At 40.7% G+C, this 13,969-nt stretch overlaps 1 protein-coding gene across 2 annotated transcripts in view; it reads right to left on the bottom strand.

The window, feature by feature from the left end:
* Positions 1–5,766, bottom strand: part of FAM83B (family with sequence similarity 83 member B) — an 86,430-nt gene extending 80,664 nt beyond the window's left edge. The window contains exon 1 of one of the 2 annotated variants that reach the window (XM_060022058.1): positions 5,716–5,766. The gene's annotated coding sequence lies outside the window, so the exon portion shown is untranslated. The remainder of the gene's footprint in view (positions 1–5,715) is intronic. The other variant, XM_060022057.1, reaches the window with a different exon arrangement.
* Between the last annotated feature and the right edge of the window lie 8,203 nt (positions 5,767–13,969).

Here is a 13,969-nt window from a genome sequence, read left to right as displayed (position 1 = left end):
TGTAACCATCCTCTGTACAAATCAAGAAAGTCATTCACATGTATGTATACATGTGAATACATGTATACAAAATAAACAACTATTGAGGGTCTCCCCCAGATAATGGTATTACTATGCTGTGATATTAAAATCAAAAGTAACAATTTGTTTCTTTAACTCAAATCATTAATGATTTTATCAAGTCACTTACTGTGCACACACCTACTAAGGATGATCTAGGGCTCCTGTCCCAAATTTCTGGGGAATCATATTTGGGATCCAATGGCCTTGAATAGATTTTATGCTCTTTTCCCTTTAGGTTTCTTGTCCTAACTCTTCTACATACAAGATGCAACCTGCTAACTGGGAGTAAGTCTACTCTATAAACAAAACACGGGATTTAATATAGTTTGAAGACACTGTCTTAATAACAGCGCTCTGAATTAAGGCTTTGAGGATGTACCAGATGTGACTGATTTCTCAGGGAATACCTTTAGATGCGAGTGTACAAGAACTGGCCAATTGCACAAACAAATGCTTTTGTAATAAAGCACTTTTCATGTTACTCTCAGTGTTTAGAGGCTGATGTTTTTTGCCTCACATTAACAGACACGGAAATTGTAGACATAGGCTATCATTTCAATTTTCTTTAGTATCATTTTTCTATTGAGATTTTTTTAAAAGAAAGATTCAATTATATGTTTAAGTGGTCCCTTACTTAGTCCTTTTGACCTGTGACTTTTTCTGCATTAGACACTGACACTCAAAGTAACTCTTCTGTGATAAATCCAGTCTTTAATCCATCAACTAAGAAACATTTCAATTTACTGCCCAGTAAGGCTGTCGGCATGTCAATATGCAGTTTCAAAACATCGTTACCCTCTTTTTACTGTCTTATTTGCACTCTTATTTGAATATTTTATTCCAACTTGAACTTATAAGTTTTTGAAAAATAGATAAATGAAAGTCTCCATGGTAGCGATAAAATGCTTATCTGATAAATGGAATATAATCAAGGCAAAGATGGAAATGATTGGATATGACAAATGAGGCAAATCTTTAGTTTTAAACAGATGATCGTTATACACCTGTTCCATTAGGAAGGAAAATAAATTTTCAAATGCATAAGATGCTAGAAATGTATTTTGTTGTTGTTGTTGTTTTGTTTTGTTTTTTGCAGTACGCGCTCCTCTCACTGTTGTGGCCTCTCCCGTTGAGGAGCACAGGCTCCGGACGCGCAGGCTCAGCGGCCATAGATCACGGGCCCAGCCGCTCTGCGGCATGTGGGATCTTCCCGGACCGGGGCATGAACCCGTGTCCCCTGCATCGGCAGGCAGACTCCCAACCACTGCGCCACCAGGGAAGCCCTAGAAATGTATTGTTAAATATTGTATTTAACATTAAAGTGTAACTGGCAATATTATTTATAGTTTGGCTATCAGAGAATAAAACTTCTCTTGCAATGTGTTTTTTTAATACAATTTGATTTTACAGATTTTTAGAAACATATAATGTACCAAAGTAGAGACCTGTACTGATGGAGATGACAGATGGAAATGAAGAAAGATAAATAAATAAATAGGTGAACAAATGGAGAAACAGACAAACAGAAGTAGGGAATGGGAGGGCTGGACAGAGAAAAGATGACAGGTGAGGTAGCAAAAGAAGATGAGAGAAAGGATGAGATGGTGGAGCAAAGAAAGAAAGAGAAGACTGAGGAAAAGAAAGAAAAGGAAGAGAAGGAACGAGAAGGGACAAAGAGAGGCCAAAAAGGTTAAATGGACAGTAAGACTGGAAAGCAAAGGAACAGTTGAGACTGCAAAAAAAACCCTGAAATCATTGGGAAACACCGTCAACAGTTCCTTACTCTAAAAACACCTTACCTTTTTTTCACTTTTCTCAAACCAATAATTCAGGAGTTACGTTTATTTGAGAAAAATACATTTTTTAAAAAACATCAGGAAACAGCTATTGAATGAGTCAGATGATACTGAGTATTTGGAGCAACACACTGTTTAGAAATGAAGCCATCATTGCTTCTGCATGTATATAAAAGACAGCCCAGACAGACATCCCATGGTGAGCGACGCTATTACAGCCATTGAGGTGGAAGATGCCGCTTTTTAGTACTCTGAAAACTGCCTTTTCTTCCCCAAGTGAGTAATGCTTATACAATCTGAGAAGCAACGTGATAATAAACAGAGAACTAAAACCCTTTGAAATGAAAGTTGGACAATAGAAGTGGAAATAATGAGATTTCAGTGATACCTTGGGGAGACCTTAGTTAACACTATTTTATGGTACCGTCAATTAAAAGCAATCACAGAGAATTTCAGAGCACAATGGGATACACCAGTGATCATGTATCCAAGCCCTTTCACACCAGTGAAAAACTTGAGAGGTTGAGAGAATTTAAATACTCCGTCCAAAATCACCACTAACTCAGGTCTGCTAATGTTCAATTTCACAAATGATTAATGAACATATACAATATCTGCTGAGATCTTCAGAGTATGAAGGAAATACTGAGTAAAGGGACCTGATCATTAATATCTGTTTGTACTTATTAGGTTCCTAACTGTGAGCTTCCCGAGATCCAAGAACAGGATCTTGATACCCTTACATTCCTGGAGCAGAACACATTGCTTGGTGCATAACTGTCAATATATATATGTTGAATGAATACATAGGGCACAAGAGCACAAAGTTATAACCTTTACACATCATGACTGCACAGCTTTTGTATAAACTCTTTAAAATAGGTCACTGCCTACTGGCTGTCATTTATATACATTCACATGGAGGTTACACCAGACCCTATGCCAGTACGCAAGAGGCTGACCACTACCACCACCTTACCTTCCCCAAGGATGAGCAGAGTCTACAAATTATTTGACACATAGCTCAAAGGATAAATGGCACGTGCCTCTAGGGGGCATCTGGGCTCACTCCAAAGGACAGTGTGAAAATAAAACAATATACAAACTGGGTAGGTAATTAGATATCCCCCGAGGAAAAGTTCCGCATAGAAGCCATGATCATGTGACTCAAGCACTTTGCAATGTAGATGTGTCCAACGGGTGAATATTCCTTATATTGGTATCATCTCTCCAACCCAGGCTCATCTTCCTCACAGCATCACAGCTGCTCAAAACATCTTTTACCTCCCTGATCCCCCACCCCTACCTCCTACGCATGCTAGCATCCTGACTTCTTAAAAACCCTCCTTCCCAAATGGAAGCCAACTTACTCCCATTCAAGTTCACCTCCACACATACCCTTTCTACTGGAGCTCACCATCCCCACCCTCCCGTCCTGTGTCAGTTGCCCACAGTACTCATCTCCCATGATTGGCAATGCCAACCCCCGTGGGTTCCCGACTCTACCTTGTGGGCTGGGATAGGTACCACAAACAGTGCCAAAGCCCACTGACCCACCTCAGGAGGAGGAAGAGGCATCTGAAGGCTCCAGAAAATTTTCTCAGAGAAATTGGTAGTTGGTGGATTTAATTCTTGATGGAGCTTAGGTGCTATTTGTATAAAATTTAACCCATGGAACCCCTAAAATCCATCATTTAGAATTCTGTTTCCAGGGTTCTGGGGGTTGCGGAGTGTATTCTGATTTTCAAATGATAAATTCACCAACAAAGTTCTAAAATACACTTCACTTCCAGATTAGATATAATTAAGTGATCAAAAGGACATTTTTAACACTGTGTTTAACAGACGCTGTGAAATTGTGAAACATCCCTGGGACACACATACTCGGCAAGTTACAGAGGGAGACACATGAACTTACCTAACTAGCTAAACAAGGGCAACTTGTAACTTTACAAATAATTAGTTAAATTAAGCTAAGAGTGGGGCCTTTTCAAAAGGTCTCCTCCAACCAGATTTACATTACAGAAGAGGCCTGATTTACTGGAATCATAACTTCACTGCAAGATTCACAGGGCCCTGTTACATCTTGGAAACTCACAGGTGTATAATGTAATGGAACCGGAAGCAAGGAGGTGAGTTGTTTCTGGTCAGTAAGTCATGGCCAAGAAAAGCTCCACCATAAACTGTAAGGGGTCTGCTAGCAGGAGGGGATGTACTAGAAAGAATAACCATCCCCCAAAAGTTTAGTCAGTTACAGTTAAAGTAACAAACTCCAGAGAGTAACCACAAAAAACATCACTGAGCAAGAGGTGTGGTTTGTCTCCATGTACGCAACACCTTTCAGCAGTTGTTCAATGGGTGATGCTTCCCACATTACATTCTGAGCATCTGGGGTCTAAAACGTGCCAGCTTGAAAGGCAGGATCCACCCAGCCCCTCAGGCAGGCTCTGCAGGGTGCCGCCAGCATTCTACACAGGTATGTACACGACGTGTGCCGTAAACTCAAAAGCAAGGGGTGAAATTTGGACTGGATGGAGTGGGGGCCTCTATCATGCTAGGAACTGCAGGAAGACAGGGAGAAATCAAACAAAACCAAGACCCGCTTCACCCCCACCCCATCCGGATCCATGCCACTCTTGTTCTTTTGTTATTTTGCAAAACTGAAAAGACCAGCTTCCTCTTCTGAGTCCCTTTCATCCCTGCTCCCTTTCGTATTTCTTGTCAGGACTGATTCAGCCTCAGTCATGGGTTTCCCTGGGGCTTCTGCCTGTGTTTGGGGTGAGAAAGGGAAAGAGGGGAGGTGCCTGCTGGTAACCTAGCATTATGTCTATCAAGTGGGAATCTGGAAAGGAGCTGCTGGACATCAGCGTCTGGCCTTGACTGCTGGCTACTAGCACCACTCTTTCCTAGTGTCCTGGCCTCCTTAGCTCTTATCTCCACTGCTGGGGCTGAGACGCTATAATTTATAAGCACATTCCTAGGGGCACAGTCTCCATGCGGTCCTGTGTTCCCAAATCTCCAGTCTCTTCCCTATAAAGCACCACTGTCTCTTCACACACCCGTGATTCCAACTACTAACATACATACATTATCTTCCTCTTCACTGCCTGCCCGCCATATAGGTAATAATTCTCCCAACACGACACAAAGAACAGACCTCAAGTCTCCATGTGAGTTTCCAGGAGCAATCCCCTCTCCTTTTAAGGCCACCACCACCCTGGAGCAGTGGTTCTCAAAATCTGATAGGAACCAGAATGACCGGGCGAGCTAATCAAGGTCACAGATCCAGGCTCAGGGGAACTAAAATTTGAAAAGCACAAGTCTGGATTAATGTGAGAGCAGAAGCGGGATCGGACACAAATAGGAGAGTGTGTCAAGGTAAACTTTTATTTTCCCTTTTGAGTGCTGTTCCCCACGCAGGGTCTAAAGGACACCCATGCCCTGTGCAGCCGCGGTCCCCACCTTTTCCCAAGCTCCCCTCCTCCATCCAGCCGCCCTCCTCCCAAGGAGGCCTCCAGGACTCTCCCCACCGCCGACCCCAGAGCCAAGAGGAAAATGATCCAAAGTACACCGCGAGCGGGTCCTGTCCCTCGGGCACCCGAACCCAGCTCGCCTGAGACTGAACTTTTCAAACTTTCCAACTCACTCTTACACACACGCTAACGAAAGAAAAGCAGATAAAAGCAAGAGACAACTCTGCACGCCGGCAACTGTCCGATCCCGCGCGCGCTGCCCGGGGAGGTTCGCGCCCTCCTCCTGGCCGGCCCCGGGGTGGCCGTGGTCCCCGCCCCTGTCGCCCCCCGCCCGCCGGGGAGAGGAGGGGAGGGGAGGGGAGGGGAGCCAGGACCCCACTTACCGCCGGGAGCGTCCCGAGCCGCGCGCAGCCACGCCCGCGCCAAAGGTTTGCGTCCCAGGAATTGGAGGTGAGGAGTCACCTGCGCGTCAGGCGCTGAGGGCAGCTCGGTCCCGCCCGGGCCGCGCCTCCCGGGCCCAGGTGCCGAGCCAGCGAGGGCGGGGTGGGGACGGGCTGCAACAGGTTCCAAGCTGGGTCGTACCGAAGCCCGCGCAGCCAGCCAGCGCCCCGGAACCTGTCTAACTCAGACCTCCAACCCTCGGCCAGCAAAATAGAAAGCCTTTCTTTCCTGTCCGCCCTCAGGGCTACCAGAAACTACAAGTCGCGACATCCCGCCCGGGCGAGCAGAGCCCGAAGGGCGGCAGCGCTCACCTGGGCAGGGGCTGGGCTCACGGAGCGGCATTCAGCTCCCATCCCCCGTGCGTCCCGGGCTCAGGAATGCGCGGGGGCGGGGGGCGGCTGGGTGAAAGCCGGGGTGGTACCACCCCCCAGGGAGCGGATGGACTCAGCTCCAGGGAGATAATTCCCATCGGCAGCCCGCAATGCAGACCCTACCCCACCGCCCGAGTGTGTCCGGGCTTGGAGGAGAGCAGGAGGTGGAAAGGTGGAAGACAAACTGCGTGTGAATTTATCTTTTTGTAAGAAAGAGTTTTACGTATCATCAAAGATGTGGGACTGACTTTGCATTGTCTTGATTACTGATTTGGATGAAAGGAATACCTGCGCGAAAAGCAGGTCACTAGGTGGGGTGCTGTGGAGCAATGTTATGGACATAGAGACACTATCATTTGGTTTTAGTATAAAATAATTGCGGCAATTAATGAAATTAATTTTATATTTTTTCTTCTACATCTCAGTAAATCTGTTTCGAGTGTTGTTAATAATTGTATAATCACGTCGTCTTCAAGATCTAGCCATTTGCAGCAAATGTTAAGAATGCAGCCTAGTAGGGAAAGAATGAAACTTAGGAAAAATAGGCATATTTTAAACTTCTAGCATGATATGTCAATTATCATAAGCTGGAATTGACTTTTTAAATGACTTTTATGTCTATTTTGCCCTGAATAAAAACACTTGAGGAAAATGCTAAACTGTTGAGATTTGAATTAAGTCCTGACTGATGAGTAGACACAGGAGAATGAAATGTACATATTCTAGATGTTGAAACAGGGCAAAGGACAAAGATGGAGAGTAAAAGTAAGTTCCAGCACATCACAAAGACAAATTTCCAGATTGTGGTATCTGCGATCTGCAGTTTCTTCAACAGCATGTGCAGAATATTCTTGTTTTACTCAGTCAACTTCTTTCTTCTGTTTCTGCTAATTTACATGTCTCACCTTTTAATAGTTTTGCAATTCTGGTCTTCATTTTTGGCATGAAATCTTCTGACTCACTCAGTCCATGTTCTCTGTGTGGATCTTCATTTGCTGGTGTTCAAAAATAATGCTGCATTAAGAGAACAATATTTATGAGCATTTTGAAACTATGTTCATAAATATATGCTTATCCTATTTAAAAAACAGCAAGAACATTTAGACTAAAATTAAAAGGGACCCGTGGGAAGTTGAATTTTATTAACATATGCATTCGTGCATAAATCAAGTGAAATCTATATCTACTAAAATGTTAATTATTCAAAGCAAAAGAGAGGAAAGTATCAGTAGAGAGAAAGAATCCATTAAGGGTGCTATGCTAAGGGCTTTCCATCCTTAGTGGGATGAGAGAATGTATAAAATTGACCTGACACCTTAAGTATCCTGCAAGCTAGGTGAGGAGAGAGGACACATGTACAGGAAAGGGAGCTACTAGACAAGGCAGTAGAACTTTAAGTGGAAAGGCTCTGTGTGCTTTACAGGTAAGAGGAAGAAATGATTAACTGCTTAGATTACTGGGGAATGCTGACAGAATAGAAATGTCGGAGTTTGAATTGGGTCCTGACTGATGAGCAGACTTGGCAGAAGATGGAAGTTGACGTATAACTAGATGTTGAAATCGCAGACGAAAGGTTAGAGGTGAGAAAGTAAAAGTGAGTTCTGGGACCCTACACAGCAATAGCCACATGTGGCCATGGGTATGGCAGGGCTGCACTGGAAGGTAAGTTTCGGAGAAAAGTTTCGAGATATTTCCTCAGCTGCAGAATGATATCAGTGTTATTTACTGCCTAGGATTGGTGTGAGAATTATGAATTAGAAATAGTACGTGTAAAACCCTTACCATAGCACTGATATGTGATACTAAGTGGCCACTATTATTATACTTGGGCTCAGGTTGTGAAGAGCCCTGATTGCAAAGCTGCAAAACACAGACTTGGTATTGACTGATGGTGAAATAATGACTAATCTAACAGTTGATGCCCTTTAGGATAAATTCTAGGGTGTGAGGAAGAGCAGTTAGGCCAGCTGTAGTGTAAAAAGGGTGACAAGGGTAGCAGCAGTGACAACAGAGAGACCAATTAGACAGCCAATGAGACTGAAAATCAATATCATTGGGGGTCAGAGTGGATGTGGAAGTTCAAGGGTTTGAAATAAGAAATAACTGGAGCTGCTAAAAGTTATCAGTGGAGGGAAGGAAAGAAATAAACTAGCCATGTATGTGAAAAGTAGGAAGAGGCAGGAACAGGGTCACGTGGAATTTATTTCTGAGATGTTGGGGACCTCTCTTAAGTCTATAGGCACTCAGGGAAAGATTGTGGAAAGGAAATAGCAAAGGATAGAAAGAATAGTGGTAAGGAAAAAGAGCCAGGTAGTGTGGGAAAGCACACATAACCCTCAGTCTTTCCATATGAAAACCGTGCCTAATACATTCTCACCTCTATGATTTTTTTAAACAGGTTAGATTGAAAACAGGAACTAAAATTTTACAAATAATCCTTTAAAAGTAACTAAAAAGATGAGTGAGAAGATGGCATGCTTGACTAAGAGGCTCCCAAGACAATATTTATTGATCAGACAGCAAGTCCATCTTCATTGCTTCTTTACCCCATTCGACAAAATTTAGGCTGAAGTCCGAGAACAAAATAGTGGCAATGTTAAATTACACTCAACAGATCTTGAGCTATCTCCCACATTGAGTTCACATGCACAAGGAGATTCAAAAGCAGTATCAGTTTCTTTTTTTTTTTCTGATCCTCAACATATTTATAATTTAATTGAGAAGACAAACTATACATATATGAAATAGAATAACACAGAGTATTATACAGATGCACAAAAACATTCATAAAAATAAAAGATACAGAAATCATAGAAGAGAAAAAGCAAATAAAGTTTATTGGAAAAGAGAATTATATTCTTGGTGATATTTTTTTTTCTGACTGTTTATTTTGCTTTTAACAAACACGTGTAACTTCAAAACTTCTTAGAAAAATGATAAGAAGCTATTTCAGTGGGTTACCAGATTTCAGTCATTATTTGTAGACCAAAGGAGCACTAAGCTTCTGGTCCTTTCAAGAGCTTTAAAATAAACATTTTAGTGCACTTCAAGGCAATGGCTTCCAGGCAGATAAAGCCATTGATACAGAAAGAATGTCACATTTAACAATAAAAAAACAAGTTGTGCTTATCAATAACATTTTCCCTAAGTACATTAGGGAAAGTTAAGAAGCAAAATTCCGTATCAGTGTTGACAAAACCTATAGCTGGATGAATCATCACATCAGTTTAACTGTCTTATGACATTTCATGTATGACTACTGTGGAAATCATTGAAATGAACTTCATTTTATTTATGTGCCACATTTAAATTGCTATATAAAGTATTATGTAAGTGTCATTAATTCAACACATATTTATCAAGAGTTTTCTGTAGGAAAGGCATCATGTCAGGCACTAATTAGGGCAGAGGTTGGAAAGTTAATAAAGCAGAGCAGATATGCCTAGGAATTATCTATGTTTATCTGAATCTTTGACATTTGTGTATGTTTGTGTGTGTGTGTTCATGTGTGTGTAAAAACTTAAATACAATTTAAAGTCCAAAAAGATGGTATGATTCTTTGTGAAAAGAGGTACGGAAACAAATATAATTAAATATTATTAGGTACATATGTAGATTAATAATAGTTTTTTCTGGGTCTTTTTTCTACTACTAAATTCTTTCAAAAGGATGGGAAACACATTATTATACTTTGTGCTTCCTCCATTCTTCAAAATTAATGTTTATTACTGTGTAATTATTTTTTTTATCTAGAAGTATCTATAAAAGGTTAGATAATTTTTTTTTTTTTTTTGGCTGCGTTGGGTCTCCATTGCTGCATGTGGGCTTTCTCTAGTTGAGACGAGCAGGGGCTACTCTTCTTTGTGGTGAGGTGCGCGGGCTTCTCATTTTGGTGGCTTCTCTCGTTGCGGAGCACGGGTTCTAGGCACTCGGGCTTCAGTAGTTGCTGCACACGGGCCCTAGAGTGCCAGCTCAGTAGTTGTGGCTCATGGGCTTAGTTGCTCCACGGCATGTGGGAATCTTCCCGGACCAGGGATCGAACCCATATCCTCTGCATTGGCAGGCAGATTCTTAACCACTGTACCACCAGGGAAGTCCAAAGTTAGATAATTGCAACAAATTATTTTAGGAAATGAGGTAAAGAGAAATTAAATGGTAATTAAAACACAGAAAACCATCATCTTTTATTTTTAAATCACTAAACTCATTAGATCCTACCCTCTCATGAATGCATATTCTCTTCTTCTTGGGCAGATCAAATATGGGAAAATATTAGGTTGCTTACGTTTTTCATGACACACACAAATAACTTTAAAAATCTTGCCAGTATTTACTAGTAAAACACACAATCATCAATGAAGTAGAAGGACAGAACATGTAGTGATGCTGATAGAAGATATTTGATATAATCTACTGATTATTAGAGTTACTAATTTTTAATAAATTTCCATTAGTGTTTTGTTACCAGTGTTTGCTAAGGTATATGAAAGTTGTCCAGTTTAAATATCTTTTCAAAGGCTTCACCTAACTTCTGAAAAGTCATTAGCTATTCATCATTGTTATGGATGAATATGAATAGCTGTCTTCAAAGGCATTTTAGAGTGGCAGTATGCAACAGCCATGATCACCAAGGTTATTAACATAATCACGGACATCCATCGTTATCCTACATTGTATGAATTATTTAGACATACTGCAGTAGCAGTCATTTTAGTTGTCCTCAGGGTCACTCACTACCTGGACTGGATTTCACAGAGGTCAGCTGAGGTCTGGGATATAACTTGTGCTTTTGTGATTAAAACAATGAGGGGAGAGAAACAGAGACAGAGAGAGAGGAGAGAGGAGCAGCAGCTAATTGCCAACTCCAACTGCCTTTTCTGGAAGATCTAATTTGGGGATGTCTGCAATCCTATATCACTGTCTCCCAGATCATGTTTATTTGCACTTCATGCATTTGCCCACGTCTGCTCAGTGGATCCCCAGCCTGTGATGCCCTCCTGTTCCTTTCTGCCTCTCTATAGGATAACCACTGCTCAAGACCCATCTCTATTCCTACTTTGTCTAATTCTAGCTTTGACTAGTGTAGGCTCTTTAAAATGCAAAAGACTTAATCCCTTTACTACTTCTCTGCTAAAAATATGTGACCTTATAACATACCTATCATTGTTTTCCAGGGCTGTTACTGAAGTCTTCTGGTATAATTTAACCTTCCCAGCATCCTGTCTTCCAATCAGATCAGTGGTTCTCAGCAGAAGGAATACCAATCCAAAGAGGACGTTTGGAAATGTTACAATGATTGAGGGCTCTCCTGGCATTTGGTGGGCAAGAACCTGGAAAGGAATATGTCCTGCAATGGGTCCAGCACAATGGAAAATTCCCCCCTGTATTGTGCAAGTAACTGCAGTCCTGCCACATAATGAGGGTGAAAAATCCATTAATTATTACCTAAGACTAGAATTTCTTCCTTTTACATACAAGAATTGTTTGCAACTAAGTTAATTTTTGCAAGTCAGTAATTCTTTTTTACTTGTAATCTTTTACAAGTAAAAACAGTTTTAACATACATTGAATTCCAGGAATCTACTTACAATATATTTTGCTTAATTTAGAAATGTGCTAAGAATTATTCTTTATTCTGTAAATCACAACACTAGCAGAACTGCATCAGTTACCAGTAAAACATATCTGTCTTCCTAGGCAACTGTAGGTCAAGCATCTGATTCGTGTTTTCTGGTAGAATTCTGTGTGAATATTTATATATTTAAAAAACAGTATTGTTTTACAAATTGTTTGTATTTATATTACAAATGAGGGCATGACATTCCTTTTTAAAAATATGTGTGTAGGTTGTTATTTTATCAATAGTTTTCAGTTTGTTTCAGTATAATGAGGGGACATTAACCTTATTTGTTCAGAAACATAGAGGGACATTGAGTCTGAGAGTTGAGACCTACAGAACCAAATTATACTATTTGTGGGAAAAGCAGGATCGAAAGGAGGAGTAAGTAAAGTAGAAAACTAGGATTTACTGAGTAATTCCTTTGTATCGGGCACAGTGTCTTAGATTCTAATATACACACAACACTGCAGGACCAACCCAGTGATGGCTGCAACCACTAAGTGATGAAAGAGCAAATAGTCCAAAGGCATAAAACATATACTGAATGATAACAACAAAATCCTTACCATGGCCTGTTGCATGCACTGGCCTGCCTATTTTGCTACTTACCTGGCATCTCCACATCCCTTCACGCTGTACCCCCTGCTCTCACCTTCTGAGTTCCAGCCCCATCAGCTTCCTCCAGTTCATCTGTTTTCCTGGACGTTCTTCCTCAAGGCATTTGCAAATGCTGTTCCTTCTGCCTGGAAAGCTCACTGTCTTCCCCAGGCTTTCCCTCTTTTTCCCTTGAGGAAACCACTCTCTAGAATTATTCCCATGTTTTTTTAAAGCATGTTTGTTAGTTTGTTTTTCTGGCTCAATATTACTTCATGGAAATCTTTCTGTGTCAAAAGGCAAAGCTCTAATTGATTCTTTTAACTGGGACATGGTACCTTTTGAAAGGATGTTTTATATTATATATGTGGCATTTCTCTATTGATTACAACTTTATATCCGGATTACTATATTTTTCTACTATTCACAGCATTGCAATAAACATCCTGGTGCATTTAAGAAAAGAGTCTAATATGAACTCCTCCTTCAGAGTTAAACGTTACCCTTCCTTCCACTGGAAAGCCTTCCTGGCTTCTCAGACGGGGTCATTTCCAGGTTTGTACATTTTCATGTGGTTTTTCTTCCTTAAAACTATAGTAATTATAATTTTAAGTTTATGCAAATGCTCAACTCCTCTAGTTCACAGGGAACAAACATCCGTCTGTTTCTGTCCACCTCTGAACCCCTAGTGCATAGCAGGGGCTCAAAAATATATGAAGAATGAATGAGGGAGTGAATGAAGTATTATACCCAAGAGCACCTTCCCTTTAACTCTTCCAAGTGGTGCCTGCATACTCACGTTTTTGTCTCTTAGCAACTTCTGTAGCTGACATTTCCTCTTCTTCTGAAAATTGAGTTGATATGGTGTTGAAAAGAACAAATGTAAGGGATTGTGAGCTTCAAAGACCTGACTTCTATATTGCTCAATATCAGACTTCAAATATCAAAATGTATCTCTTAATCTCTGCTCTAATTATGAGACTGGAATTATTCATATTTAAACACAGACACACTTTTGAACAGTGCCATGTTCTGCCTTTACTACCAACAATATTCCAACCAAAAGTATATTATTTCCCCAGTGGGGATTATTTTAAATACACTAGACTTCATTTAAGCAGATGTTCCCTAAGGTTCCAATTCTGCTTACAAACATAAGCAAAATAAACTCCACCATCATTATGATTATTAGCTGGACAAAAGGAGTTAACAGAGAATGTTTAACAAAGAAAATAATTTATAAAAACCTATAGGATACTACTGCTGTAGAGAGTCAGATTACATTGCTATTTGTTATTATATAAAGAACATAACTTTTGGTTTTAATTTTAAAAATCTATTATGAAATTCAGTTGGGACATTAGGGTATCTGGAATGAGAAATGGTGAGAAGAAAATAGAAATCTGGATGGAACAGAAATTGAAATCCAATAACATTACCAAAGTTTATAAGCCCAAGTTGTAGAACCAGCTGATTTTCATTCAAATCCTGGATTTGTCATGACCCTTAGCATGGTGTCTTAAATGCCTGTGTCTCCAAATCCATACCCCTAAATCTGGTATAATTATAATAATACTGACCAACCTCAAAGAGATGTTAGGTAGCTTAGAA

This window comes from Delphinus delphis, chromosome 10 (genome assembly GCF_949987515.2).
Source record: "Delphinus delphis chromosome 10, mDelDel1.2, whole genome shotgun sequence".
In the NCBI taxonomy this organism is placed as follows: domain Eukaryota; kingdom Metazoa; phylum Chordata; class Mammalia; order Artiodactyla; family Delphinidae; genus Delphinus; species Delphinus delphis.
Note: the sequence above shows the minus strand (reverse complement) of the source record. Positions and strands in the feature narration are given on the sequence as shown.